Raw genomic sequence first — 13,353 nt, 5'->3', positions numbered from 1 at the left:
TTTTTATTTATTTTCTTAACCACTTTGGGCCCGAGGTCAGGTCTGTCTGCACCATGCACAGCACGGAAACGTCCAGTGGAAATCTATAGTCTCGCTGCCCAAAGACCCAGAGTACAGAGCTGAGAGCAGCCATAGCCTCTGAGCATGAAGAGGGAAACCACAGAAAAGAGCCGGAGACTGGGGTCCCAAGTTCTGTGTATCTGGCTGACCACTGAACTGTTCATGCTCAGCCAAGACTAAAATAATTGAACCAAAACTTGAGGTATTTCCCATGGTAGGGGGGACATTTTGCAGCTGAGTTCAGCCAAGGAACTGCCTATGTAAAACTAATTCTTTTCAGAGGAACATATCAGAATCCAGAGTTTCTACAGCACAGCATAAGTTACACATCAGTTAAAATTCTTAGCATCTGATCCAAATTACTCAATACATCAATAAAAAGACATGGCTCATTCTCAGAAGACAGGCAAAGGAGACCAACCCCAGGAATTCTAGTCAAAGATTTTTAAAAGACCTAATAAAACTGTGCTCAGGAGTGTAAAACAAACAAAAAACATAATGAAAAGCTAGCAAATCGCAGCAGAGTGATCATTTTTAAAGAATTGAATGGAAGCCTCAGAACTGAAGACTATAGTATCTGTACTGGAGGGGAGCAGTCCCCTCGTGTGCTCTCCCATAACTGCCACACTCAGAACGCGTCTGCTCACCAGATGTGTGGAGGTCTCTCCCGTGCCAGGCGATTCTGAGATACCAGCCAGGTGTCCTCCGGTTTAAATTCCGACGCACTCTACTAGAGATACCGTCAGATCGCACAGGTAAAGGGCCCAGTCCCACAAGACTGCCCGCCCCCCTTCCAACACCAAGCGCAAGTCCAGGTTGTGAGCTGTGCTTCTGACTCATCTGTTCTAAACCCGAGATTCCATTACTCTTCCTCAGGTTTAATGTGTTTGTTAGAGCAGCTCACAGGGCTCAAGGGAACACTTCCTGCAAGTTTGTTAAAGGAACGATAAAGGACACAGGTGAACAACCAGGTGAAGGGTATATAGGGTGAAGTCTAGCAGGGTCCTGCATTTTGGGTGCATCACCCTCCCTGTGTGGATGTGTTCACCAACCTGAAAGTTCCTCAAACCCTGGACTATGGGGATTTTATGGAGGCTGCCTCACAGAGGCGCGATCAGGCATAAATTCCATTTCCTGTCCCCCTCTGTAGAATTGGGGCGGTACTGAAAGTTCCAAGTTTCTAATCATGGTTTGGTCTTTCTGGTGACCAGCCCCAGTCCAGGAACCCACCCAGAGTCACCCCATTAGAAGAAAAGATGTTCCTAGTGCTGTTACCACTTAGGAATTGGCAAGGGTTTCAGAAACTGGGGGCATGAACCAATCTGTGTATTTTCTATTCTCTCACAATCTGAAATTAAAAGCTTCAGTAGATGGGTTTAATCACAGAATGGAGATGACAGAGGAGTCAGGGAACTTGAAGACAGGTAAAAATTATCCAATCTGAAGAACAACAACAAAAAGAGCCCTGAAAAAATGGGGGTAGGGTGGGAATTAGGGATTTGTGGGATAATATCTAAAGGTTTAACTTCAATGGGACCGGAATCCTAGGAGGTGAGGAAGTATGGGGCGGAGAAGCTATTTAAAGAAATAATAGCTAAAAATTTGGTGAGACATAAATTTACAGATCCAAGAAGTTCAGTGAATAAGCAACAGGGTAACACAAAGAAAACCCCACTGGGTGCCTAGTGAAAACCAAAGACAAAATCTTGAAAGCAGCCAACAGGAACAGCGATCTGAATGACTGCTGAACTCTGCTCGGAAACACAAGGCCAGAAGACAGCACAAAATGTTTCCATATATCTTATTTAGTGGAAAGATCCTTTGAGAATGAAGACAGGGGGCACCTGGGTGGCTCAGTCAGTTAAGTGTCTGAATTTGGCTCAGGTCAGGATCTCACAGTCTGTGGGTTCAAGCCCCGCATCGGGCTCTGTGCTGACAGCTCAGAGCCTGGATCATGCTTCAGATTCTGTGCCTCCCTCTTTCTCTCTGCCCCTCCCCAGCTAGCTCTCTGTCTGTCTCTCAAACTAAAGACATTAAAAAATTTTAAAAAAAAAAAAGAATGAAGACAAAACCACATTATCAGAAGAAAGAAAACTAAGAATTAGCGGATCTGCCCTGCAAGAAATGCTACAGGTCATTCTTCAGGCTGAAGGAAGAACATACCACAGAGAAGCTCAAATAATCAGGAGGGAAGAAAAGTCATTAGAAAGAGCAAATATTGAGGCACTTCAGTGGCTCAGCTGGTTAAGCGTCCAACTTCGGCTCAGAGCATGATCTCACAGTTTTTGAGTTTGAACCCTGCGTCCCAAGGGCTCTGTGCTGACAGCTCAGAGCCTGGAGCCTGCTTCAGATTCTGTCAAACATGAAAACATTAAAAAAAAAAACTTTTTAAAAAAGAGCAATTAACTGCACAAATATAAAAGACTTTTTTCTCTCTCTAAGAGCTCTGTATTGCAGAGGCAGGCCAGGCCCCGCACTGGGGGGGTCCGTGCCCGGGGGAGCTGGCTGTGCATCCCCTGTTCTCTCCCCTATGCGGGCTGCAGCTCAGGCCTTTTGGGACCACCGTTCCCGCTTTGGAAGAGGCTCCAACCGCTCCTGCTGCACTTGCCAGAGAACAGGAAGCTTCTTTAAATCAATGGTGATTGCAGAAACCGAGGGTCACTCCATTGCAGATAGCACTTGGAAGCTTCAGAAAGATCTAGAAGTGAAGGCACTTCTGGAAAAAGCCACTAGAAAGAGTATGTGATACTCTTAGAACTGAAAGACCCAAGATTGAGAAAGAAATCAAGAATATGATGCAGCCGGAATCACAGAGAAAAGCAGAACTTCCTGACAATGAAAAGCCAGCTGCTGTGCTTGCTCCCATTACAACGGGAGGTACAGTGAAAATCGGCAGTTACAGATGGGATGGGTCAGACGAGGTGATGTAGATTTTCACAAATATAACCGGAGTTCATGAACTACTGAGAATGTGCAGGTGCGTTTCACAGAGAAGTCATTTGATCTTTTGGTAAAGATTCTAAATGAGGGGTGCCTGGGTGGCTCAGTCTGTTAAAGCGTCTGATTTTGGCTCAGGTCAAGATCTCACAGTTTGTGGGTTCGAGCCCCGCATCGGGCTCTGTGCTGACAGCTCAGAGCCTGGAGACTGTTTCAGATTCTGTATCTCCCTCTCTCTCTGACCCTCCCCTGCTCACGCTGTCTCTGTCTCTGTCTCTGTCTGTCTGTCTCTCTTTCTCAGAAATAAATTAAAATAAATAAAGTTTAACACCAACTTAAAAAAAAAAATCTAACTGGAAAGACTTACTCCATGACTGTGAATAAGCTCTTGAAACCCATCTCTGTGGAAGGCGTTTCAAAAAAGTCAAGATGGATACAGTTGTCACTTTATGTAGAAAGAAAGCACAAAGCATGCAGTGGGACTACGTGACTCGGGCTGAGAAAGAACACAGAGAAAGAAAAGCCCTCCTCTGTCACTGAAACATCCTAGTGAGGGGCTGATGAATGTTCTAAAGAAAATGTATGAAGACGGAGATGATGACAGGAAGCAAACCATTAATAAAGCCTGGGTAGAATCAAGAGAGAAGTACACCAAAGGAGACGCTGAATTTTGAGCCTTTAAAGTCATCTTGGGAACTGTGATGTGGAAATATTGAGGTTTCCAATAAGGAAATGTTGGTGGGCTGCACAGATAGATTTAACTTACACAACCTTCTACTAAGTAAAGGCAATGAATTCTCCCACTTCCTACTGGAGGATTTATTTAAATAAAATATGCTTATTAAACACTTCCTCCAAAGATGGTTTCCTTGGTAATCTGGGCATTTTGTTCAAGAATAATATTGCATTCTTGGTGAGAAATGTAAAAACAGCAAGTCTTGTCTAATGATAAAGCCACATTGTGTGTATTTTTTGCTGAGCCAAGAGGTAGAAAACAGAAGTTATTGTTTGCCTTTAAGTTCCTGACATCGATTTCAACCAATGTGAGAATGAATAAAAATATCTGAATTTTTACATAAAAATGTATATTGCTATTTAAACAATACAAAGTTGTATTGTGGGGTTTTAGCATATGGATATGTGATTTGAATAACAACCACAGTAAATGTCAGGAAGAGGGTGGGAAATGAACCTGTACAGTTGCAAGGTATCTTACACTAAGTCCTACAATAGTAACTCTTAGAGGGCTATGAAAAGCTAATCCCTCGACTAAACACTTGCCAAGAGAGACAGCTAAAAAGTCAGTAGATAAAATGGAATTCTAAGAAATACTCAGTTAATCCAAAAGAAGCTGGGAAAGGAGGATCAAAACCAGTGGGGACAAACAAATATTAAAATGGTAGACTTGAATCCAGTCCCATAAATCCCTACATTAAATATAAATGGTCTCAACCTATGTTGTCCAAGATGATAGCCACTAGCTGCTTGTAATATTTCAAATTAAATTATTAACATTAAAAATGTAGTTCTTCATGCTAGGAATTTACCCAAGGGATACAGAAATGCTGAGGCACAGGAGCACATGTACCCCAATGTTCATAGCAGCACTCTCCACAATAGCTAAAACATGGAAAGAGCCTAAGTGTCCATCAACAGATGAATGGATCAAGAAGATGTGGTTTATCTATACCATGGAATACTACATGGCAATGAGAAACAATGAAATCTGGCCATGTGTAGCAACATGGATGGACCTTGAGGGTGTTATGCTGAGCGAAATAAGTCAGGCAGAGAAGGACAAATATCATATGTTTGCACGTATAGGAGGATTAGGAGGAACTTAACTGAGGAACAAGGGGGAGAAGAAGGGCGGAAATGGTGGGGGAAAGGGAGAGAGGCAAACCATGAGAGACTCTTGAATGCTGACAAAAACTGAGGACTGATGGATGTGGGGGGGAGGGGGGTGTGGGAATGGAGGAGGGCACTTGTGGGGATGAGCACTGGGTGTTATGTGGAAGCTAATTTGACAATAAACTATTTGTTAAAAAAAAAAATGTAGTTCTTCAGTGGCACTCAAATGCTCAATAGTCACCGACATATTAGACTACTGTATTGAACCAAATACTTACAAAATATTTCCATCATTACAGAAATTCTGTTCAACAGTGTTGATCTAATCAATCCAGTTAAAAAGTGCAGATTGTCAGACCTGACCAAAAATAATACTGGACCAATCAAACCAAACTTCAACTATATGCTGTTCACAACGAATCCACTTTATTTTTTTTTTAATATTTTTTTAATATTTTTTATTTATTTCTAGGAGACAGAGAGAGAGACAGCGTGAGCAGGGGAGGGTCAGAGAGAGAGGGAGTCACAGACTGAAACAGGCTCCAGGCTCTGAGCTGGCAGTCAGCACAGAGCCCGACGCGGGGCTCGAACCCACGAACCGCGAGATCATGACCTAAGCGAAAGTCGGACGCCCAACCGACTAAGCCACCCAGGCGCCCCCGAATCCACTTTAAATACATAAAGATGCAGGCTAAAAGGAAAAGATACCATACAAACGCTAAGTACAAAAAGCCTGTGGTGACTAGATTAATATCAGATAAACTTAAATATAAAGGGTATTACCAGAGATAGAGACATTACATAAAAATAAAAGGGTTACTCCATTGGTAAGATGTAATAATCATAAATGCTTGTACTTAATAACAGAGTTTCAAAGTACATAAAACAAAAATGTACATACTTAAAGGGAGAAATAGACAATTCCACAGTCATGGGTTGGTGATTTTAATACTCTTCTCTCACCAATCAATAGAATAACTAGAACAAACATTAGTAAAAAGACTGAAGATCTGAAAAACCCTGTCCTACCTTGACCTAACTGACATTTATAGAGTCAACACTATACCCAAAAACTGCAGAATACATATTCTTTAAGTGCATATGGTATATTCGCTAAGTTAGATCATATACTGGATCATAAAACAAATCTTACTAAGTTTAGAAAGATTGAAACATGTTGAATATGATTCTCTGACCACCGTGAAAATATTAGAAATAAATGATTTGTCTTTAAAAAAAAAAAAAACCCAGACATTTGAAAATTAGGCAACACATTTCTAAATAACTCATGGCTCAAAGAAGAAAAATTAGAAAATATTTTGAACATATTTATATGAAAATACAACATACCAAAATTTTTAGGGTGCAGCTAGCACAGGGCTAACAGGGAAATATAACTTTAAAAATGCTAACATTACAAAAGAGGAAAGATCTAAAATCAGTGACTTAAGTGTCTACCAGATGAAGCTTGGAAAAAGCAGCAAAGTGAACCCAGAACAAGCAGAAGAGTGAAAATAAGAGTAGGAACCCCAAGTGGAAATCACCCCAGAAACGCAAGCTTGACTTAACATTAGAAAAGCAATTAATGAAATTCAACACATTAACAGAATAAAGAAGACTGTAAGATCAATTGCAAAAGATGCAGAAAAACATTTGACAAAATTCAGCACTCCTTTATATTTTAGAAAACTAGAAATGAAAAGAAACTTTAACCTGATAAAAAGTATCTATGAAAAAACCCACAGTTAACATTCTATTTATCTGGAAAACTGAAGGCTTTCCCTTAAAATCATGAATAAGATAAGGATCTCTCCTACCTCTCCTCTTCCCCATTATACTGAGGTGCTAACCATTGAAGTAAGACAAGAAAAATAAATCTCAGGAAAAAACAAAACTCTATTTCAAATGGCATGATTATATGGAAAACCCTAAAGGAATTGACTACTACACATGTATTTACTAAGGTTGCAGGAATCAAGTTAATGTGCATAAAATGTTTATATACTACAGCAGACAGCTGGAAAATGAAATCTTGATATTTACAATAGCATGAAAACACCTAAAATACTTTACAATGAATTTACAAAAGATGTGCAAACTTCTACATGAAAACTTACCAGAAAGTCTAAAATAAATAGAGGAACAGACCTCATTTGTTAATTAAAAGGACAGTACTCCCCAGAATAGTTTCAACACAATTCTCATGAAGATTCCACAAGGCTTTTTCTGATGAAATTAAGAAGCTGATTTTAGGGGTGCCTGGGTGGCTCAGTCAGTTAAGTTTCTGACCTCGGCTCAGGTCCAAGCTTCATGGTTCGTGGGTTCGAGCTCTGTACTGTCAGCTCAGAGCCTGGAGCCTGCTTCAGATTCTCTGTCTCCCTCTCTCTCTGCCCCTCCCCCACTCATGCTCTGTCTCTCTCTCTCTCTCTCTCTCTCTCAAAAATAAACGTTAAAAAAATTTTTTTTAAAAGCTAATTCTAGAATTTTTACAAAAATGTAGACGTCTTGTAATTTCCAATGGAAATCTTGATAAAGAACACAGTTGGAGGGTTCCCAAATACTGTAGTATTAGCATAAAGATGGACAAATAATTAACAAGATGCAGATTCCTGAAATAAATTCACTCTTGCTTTTTTCAGCAAATGGCACTGGAATAACTAGATATCCATATAGATAGAATGAACTTCAACTCTTACCTCACAATATAGAGACAAAGTTAAAATGGATCATAATCTGATTATAAAAACTAAAACTATAACATTTCGTTGGGGGGGGAACCATGAAACCTATACACCTTTGAGGGAAGTAATTTCTTAATATAAAAAGAGGACCAAACATAAATGATTGATAAATTGGATTTCATCAAAATTAAAAACATAGCATCAGAAAACATCATTAAGGAAATAAATAGGCAAGCTAGGGACTGATAGAAAATATTTGCAAGACAGGTATCTGAGGGGCGCCTGGGTGGCTCAGTCGGTTGAGCATCCGACTCTTGATCTCTGCCCAGGTCTTAATATTAGGGTTGTGACTTCAAGCCCCATGTTGTGCTCCACATTGGGTGTGAAGCTCCTTAAAAAAAAAAAAAAAGAAGGTATCTGAGAAAGGACTGATCTCCTACATAGGAATAAAGAATCCTTACACCTCAATAATAAAAAGGAGAAATCAATTTTTAAACAGTCAACAGATAACTTAGAATATTTCAAGAAATAATTTCAACATTAATATTCAACAGATAATTTACAAAGGCAGATACACAAATGGCCATAAGCACATTAAGAGAGCAGACAAATGCAAATTACACCACAATGAGATAGCACTACACACACACCAGTATGTTTAAAATCACAATGACTGATACTGCCAAATGTTTGCAGGGATATGGAACTAGTGTGCGTTGTTGGTTGGTACAGCTACTTTTAAAAAATGCTAAGCAGTGTCATATAAAATGAAATACACACCTCCCCTATGACCCAGAAGTCCCACTCCTAGGTATTTACCTAAGAGACAGGAAAACAGAGCCACAAAAATGTGCAAAAGAAGGTTAACAACCTTAGGATAGCCAAAAAATTCTAATATCTCTGGTTTCTATCAATAGGAGGATGAATATTCAAACAAAAAATTAGCAAGAAAAAGGAATAAATGACCAAGACATGTATCTGGATAGATCTAAAAAAATAATAATGCTTTACACAAAAGTATGGAAAGGTAGGATTCCATTTATATGAAGATCTAGAACAGGCAAAAGTTAAGTTCCATGAAGGCAAAACCAGTCGGTGGTAGGAAAAACAAACCAAAAAACCAGTGATTTCTTCTGGAGAAATGTGGGTGGGGACTTGCTGAGAAAGAGCATATGGGGAACACTGACCTGTTGGTGATGCTTGGTTGATGTGTTGGATGGGTAGCTGTTTAATTTGTACAGATGTATGCATTTGTCATAACTCGCCTAATGGTACACTTAAGATCTGTGCATTTCACTGTTTTACCCCAAGAGAAAACAGTATCTGTAAATACTGAACTCCTTAATGATATGTAGGGAAAGATACTGGGTTGAGCAGATGTAATGATGTCTACAACTTTGAAATGCATCCGAACAAGGTGGGTTGAGGGCTAGAAAGAGGAAAGGGTAGGGGCGCCTGGGTGGCTCAGTCGGTTAAGCGTCCGACTTCGCGACTTCGCTCAGGTCATGGTCTCACGGCTTGTGGGTTCGAGCCCCGCATCGGGCTCTGTGCTGACTGCCAGCTCAGAGCCTGGAGCCTGCTTCAGATTCTGTATCTCCCTCTCTCTCTCTCTCTCTGACCCTCCCCTGCTCACGCTGTCTGTCTCTCTCTCTCTCCTAGAAATAAATAAAAAATTAAAATTAAAAAAAAAGCCTTCTTGGGTTTGTGTTTAAAAAAAAAATTTTTTTTAAAGAAAAAAAAGAAAGGAATGGGTAGATAAAAGATAAGTATAGTAAAATGCTCATTGTAGAATCTAGGTGGGGAGTATATAAAACTCCTTTCAACTTTATGTTTGAAATTTTCCATAATAAAATGGGGAGGGGAGTAATTGCCAGACTTTACCTTGGTTGCATGCACGTCTCTATACGCACATATCACCTAAAGCTCTTGCCCCCAATAAGTTAAATAAAACAAGGGCATTGAGGAGGAGATAACGGAGCTGAGGGGTTGGCAGATGTACTGGAATCCGGAGCTCTGTGTTTCTTAATTCTCTGCTCCTGGCGAGTGTTAAGTGGGTGGTGGGCGGGCTCTGAGCTTGGGACTACTCTCTCGGGAGGCAGGGAACTTCTACTTAGTTCGAAGATGCCCACGCGTCCATTCCTCTCTGTATCCATATTCACTCCTACATGCCAGGGGCTGGTGTTTCCGGAGGGGCAGAGTGTGGCTGAGTACACAGGTGGGGGCGAGACGTGTCTGGAGGAGACGGAGCGCCCCCTTCTGGCCCAAGAGGGGCCCACTCAAGCCCGCAAAGCACCCAACGTGCCTCTTCAGCACCCGCTCCGGGGATCCGCGCGCCCGGGTGGGAGCGCTNCCCCGCCGAGAGCCCGCATCTGCGGGCGGAGACCAGCGAAGGGAGAGGCCGGGCGCGGCCAGGAGGCGGAGGACGGGGTGGAGACGTTGGCGCCCGCGGCCGCGTGGCTCCACCTGTTGCAGCGTCGGAGCGAGCCAGCCAGGCCGGGCAGTGCGCGGCGTAGACCTCTGCTCCCAGCGCCTTTCTGCGAAGCACCGCCGCGGCGAGGAGGGGCCGGTCTCGACAGCGCGGCGCGGAGGGCGCTCTCCCCGGGAGGTGAGAGTCGAGCGCGGAGGCTGCGCCGGCGTCCCCTGAAAGGNGCCAAGCCCAGAGGGAGAGGATGGAACTCTCCAGCCCCCGGTCCTCGGCCCCCTCTCCGGAAGCTGGGACCGGCTAGGGACGCGCGCTTCGCACCCGCGGAGCGGACACGTGGGATCGGAAGAAGCCCCCGCGCTGGACCGAGGCCAAGGGCGCTCTGGCCTGGGGAGGGAGAGGGAGGCTGCCCGGGGCNGGGTGCGCCCGCCGGGGACCTGCTCCGGGCGGGTAACCCCCGAGGCCTGAGGCTCCGCGCGGCGCAGCGACTGGCACGCAGCACCACGAATCCGTCTGGGGAGGCACCACCCGCGCCCGCACTCGGTCACCCCGCGTCCTGGCCGTCGGCGGCTTGAGAGGTTGGAGCTACGGAGACCGCCGGCCCCGAGACCCTCGCTTCGGGGCGAATTCAAGTCCGCCCGGGTCTGCGCTGAGGAGCCGAGCTGGGAGGCCGTCGGGGTGGACACAGCGCCCGCGTCCTCGCGCCGAGTAAGCCGCGGGCTGTGCTCCGGGGCCCTCGGAACTTGAGCGTTCAGGAGAACTCCAAGGCGGTTGGCGACGGCNGAGCTGTTGCCTCATCCACAGGTGGCATCGCCTCCCTGCTTTTCTAAACGTGCTCCTGGCAGCACCTGCACGCGCGTCACCTGGGAGATGGGTAGACATGCGGTCTCGGCCCCTCCCCACACCTCCCGAGTCAGGGCCTGCTTGTTAGCACAGTTCGCAGAGGGGGTGGGGGGTGTAAATGGTTCTTCGATGGCTGTGGAGGATTTTCGGTCTAGAAGGAGGCAGAGCTTGGGTTCGTGCGACTTTAGCGGGAAGGCTTACAAATCGGAACAGGAACCTGGCAGCCTTTGCCGCCTTACTGCTCCGCGGGAGGCAGTGGGTAGAGGGGGAGGCACGAAATTAAAAAGACTGCCCGTGACTTCAAACTTACAGAGAGAAAAATTGGACCGAATACCAGATTGGAAGGAGGGAGGCCAAAGGGCTAGTGGGGACGGAAACTGTTTCCTACGGAGAAGAGAGGGGGCGGGATGACGTTTGGGTTGAACCAGTTAGTGTTGGGTATGGTTTGGGGACCAAGGTGTTTTGCACTCTACAGGAGAAGAGAATTGCGTTCCGGGGTGCCCCGTGAGCTACCTGATCTATATGGAGCTGTGGAAGGAAGGTTAGGAAGGTCTGCTGGCTAAGGGCATGAAGGGGGACCTTTACTGCCAAACTAAGGAGCTAGAACTTATCTGGAGGCAATTGGGAGCCACTGAGAGTTTTTGAGCAAGAGTGTAGCATGGCTGTGGTCAGTTACACCTTTATTCTTAGCAGAAGGAAAGCGCTGGGAGTCTTTGTACCATACCTCGGAAGACTGTTCACCTTTGAAGCATAATCGAGGGAGAAGGGGGCTGGGGAAGATGCTATAGAGATCCTGAGGAGACCAGAGAGCCGGAGGGGATCCGGGCTTTGAAAAATGACCCAGAAAGGTAGTGGCTGCCAGAGCCCAGGAACGGCAGCCGGTACACAGGGTGCATCGAGTGCTCTGTAGCTCCGGCCCCTGCGCTGGGGAGGAGAGCTTGTCAGTGAGGCAGGGTGACAAGGCAAACTTGCTTGAAGCTCCCACGCATGGTTGTCTCAGGTCGACGTTCTCGCAAGAGCAGGAGCACAAAGTATAATAGAGATCAGCCTCAGCCCTGATTAGTCCAGAAAGATTTCCCAAGGTTAGCCTAGAAGCCCAGGGTTTCAGCTGGGGAGGAGGAGGCAGGGCGGAGAGGATTAGAGATTGGCAGCGTTAGGGACACACGGGCTCTATCTGAAGCACTTGGGCTGCACTGTCCCGCTCACAACCCCCACCCCCTTCCACATCAGGCCCCTGCCCATCAGCGGGCTGTGATGACGCCACAATTAACAGGGTAGCAAAAAAACTCTTGTAGCGTTCTCTATGATGATTAGAACATGAGCCCCCGATGGGGAGAGAGTGAGTGATAGCCATCACAGCTCTCTGTCCCAGCCCGCAATCTCTGCTGGGCTCTCTTTGCAGAATTCCCCAAATCCCCCACTGTGTCAACTCCTTTGTCTCTGAAGATGGTTCCAGAATTTTTGCATCTAGAGGACTTGGGGTTAACAACCTGATTGAGAAGTGTTGGTGTGGGGCTGACCCTGACTCTGTGTCTGCATAGCTAGTACAGTGTTTTTATTCAGACTGATTATTCCTTTGGGGGTGGTCTGGGTGAGAGATCGGGGAACTAAATCCACCCCACACATCACAAGCCACCCCGTGGACATGGAGATAAGAAGGAGCAACTTGTATGTATAAACCGGTGAACATTGGTGCCTTTGGAAGTGAGAATGTCGCAGACAGGTGGAGGGGGAGGGTACACACGCAGGCTTTTGAGGTTCAGTGTCATAATGTCGCCTGTTGGAGCAGAAGGAAAACTGGATTACGAGTCTGGAGTTTGAGCTGTGGGCCCTGCCTCTGTAGCCTGGGCAAGATTCTTAACCATTCTGAGCCCCGTCCTTCTCTCCTGAGACTCTACAAAGTGGCTGTGTTGGCATTGGTGGCACATGTTGGCCATTGAGCACATATTAGTCCCGCCTGCCAGTCCCTCTCCCTAAGCCCGACCCTCTTGCAGGCTAAAAGGTGAACGAGGTCATGTAAGCGAATGTTCTTTACAAAGTACAGGCTTATTTTTACTTTCTCAATCCTCACATTTCCTTTTAAATTGTTTCATTAATTGCTGTTGTAATTACGGCACCTGCTACCCTTCGTTAGGGTACATGTTAGGCACATACTGTGACTATTATGTAAATGTGTGACACCGCTAATTACTGCATCACACTTACACTTAATTTCGAGCGACACAACTCCATGAAGTAGGTATGAGTATCCTCATTTTACAGACAAGGAAGCTTCACATTCTTTGTAACAAAGTATAAAGAAGAAAAAAGTGAAACCATCGGCAATGACATCACCTCAAGTTAATCATTGTTAACATTTTGGTGTGTTTCTTGCTATTCTTTCTTCTGATGCATACACATCGGTACATAGATATTTTTTTAAATTGGGATCATATTCAGTAAATCTTTTATCTTGTATTTTAAGTGTAACATTACATGCTGTGGGGTTTGTTTTTTGTTTTGTTTTGTTTTTTTGTCTAAAATAGTTCCACCATGCTTTATTCTGCAGAGACTTTGAAG

At 44.7% G+C, this 13,353-nt stretch overlaps 1 pseudogene; it reads left to right on the top strand.

Annotated features, from left to right (window-relative positions):
• The first annotated feature begins 2,731 nt into the window (after positions 1-2,731).
• Positions 2,732-3,671, top strand: LOC144245576 (calcyclin-binding protein-like; annotated as a pseudogene).
• The last annotated feature ends 9,682 nt before the right edge of the window (positions 3,672-13,353 follow it).

This window comes from Crocuta crocuta, unplaced genomic scaffold, assembly GCF_008692635.1.
Source record: "Crocuta crocuta isolate KB4526 unplaced genomic scaffold, BGI_CrCroc_1.0 scaffold299, whole genome shotgun sequence".
NCBI lineage: Eukaryota > Metazoa > Chordata > Mammalia > Carnivora > Hyaenidae > Crocuta > Crocuta crocuta.
This window is presented reverse-complemented; position numbering and strand designations above follow the sequence as displayed.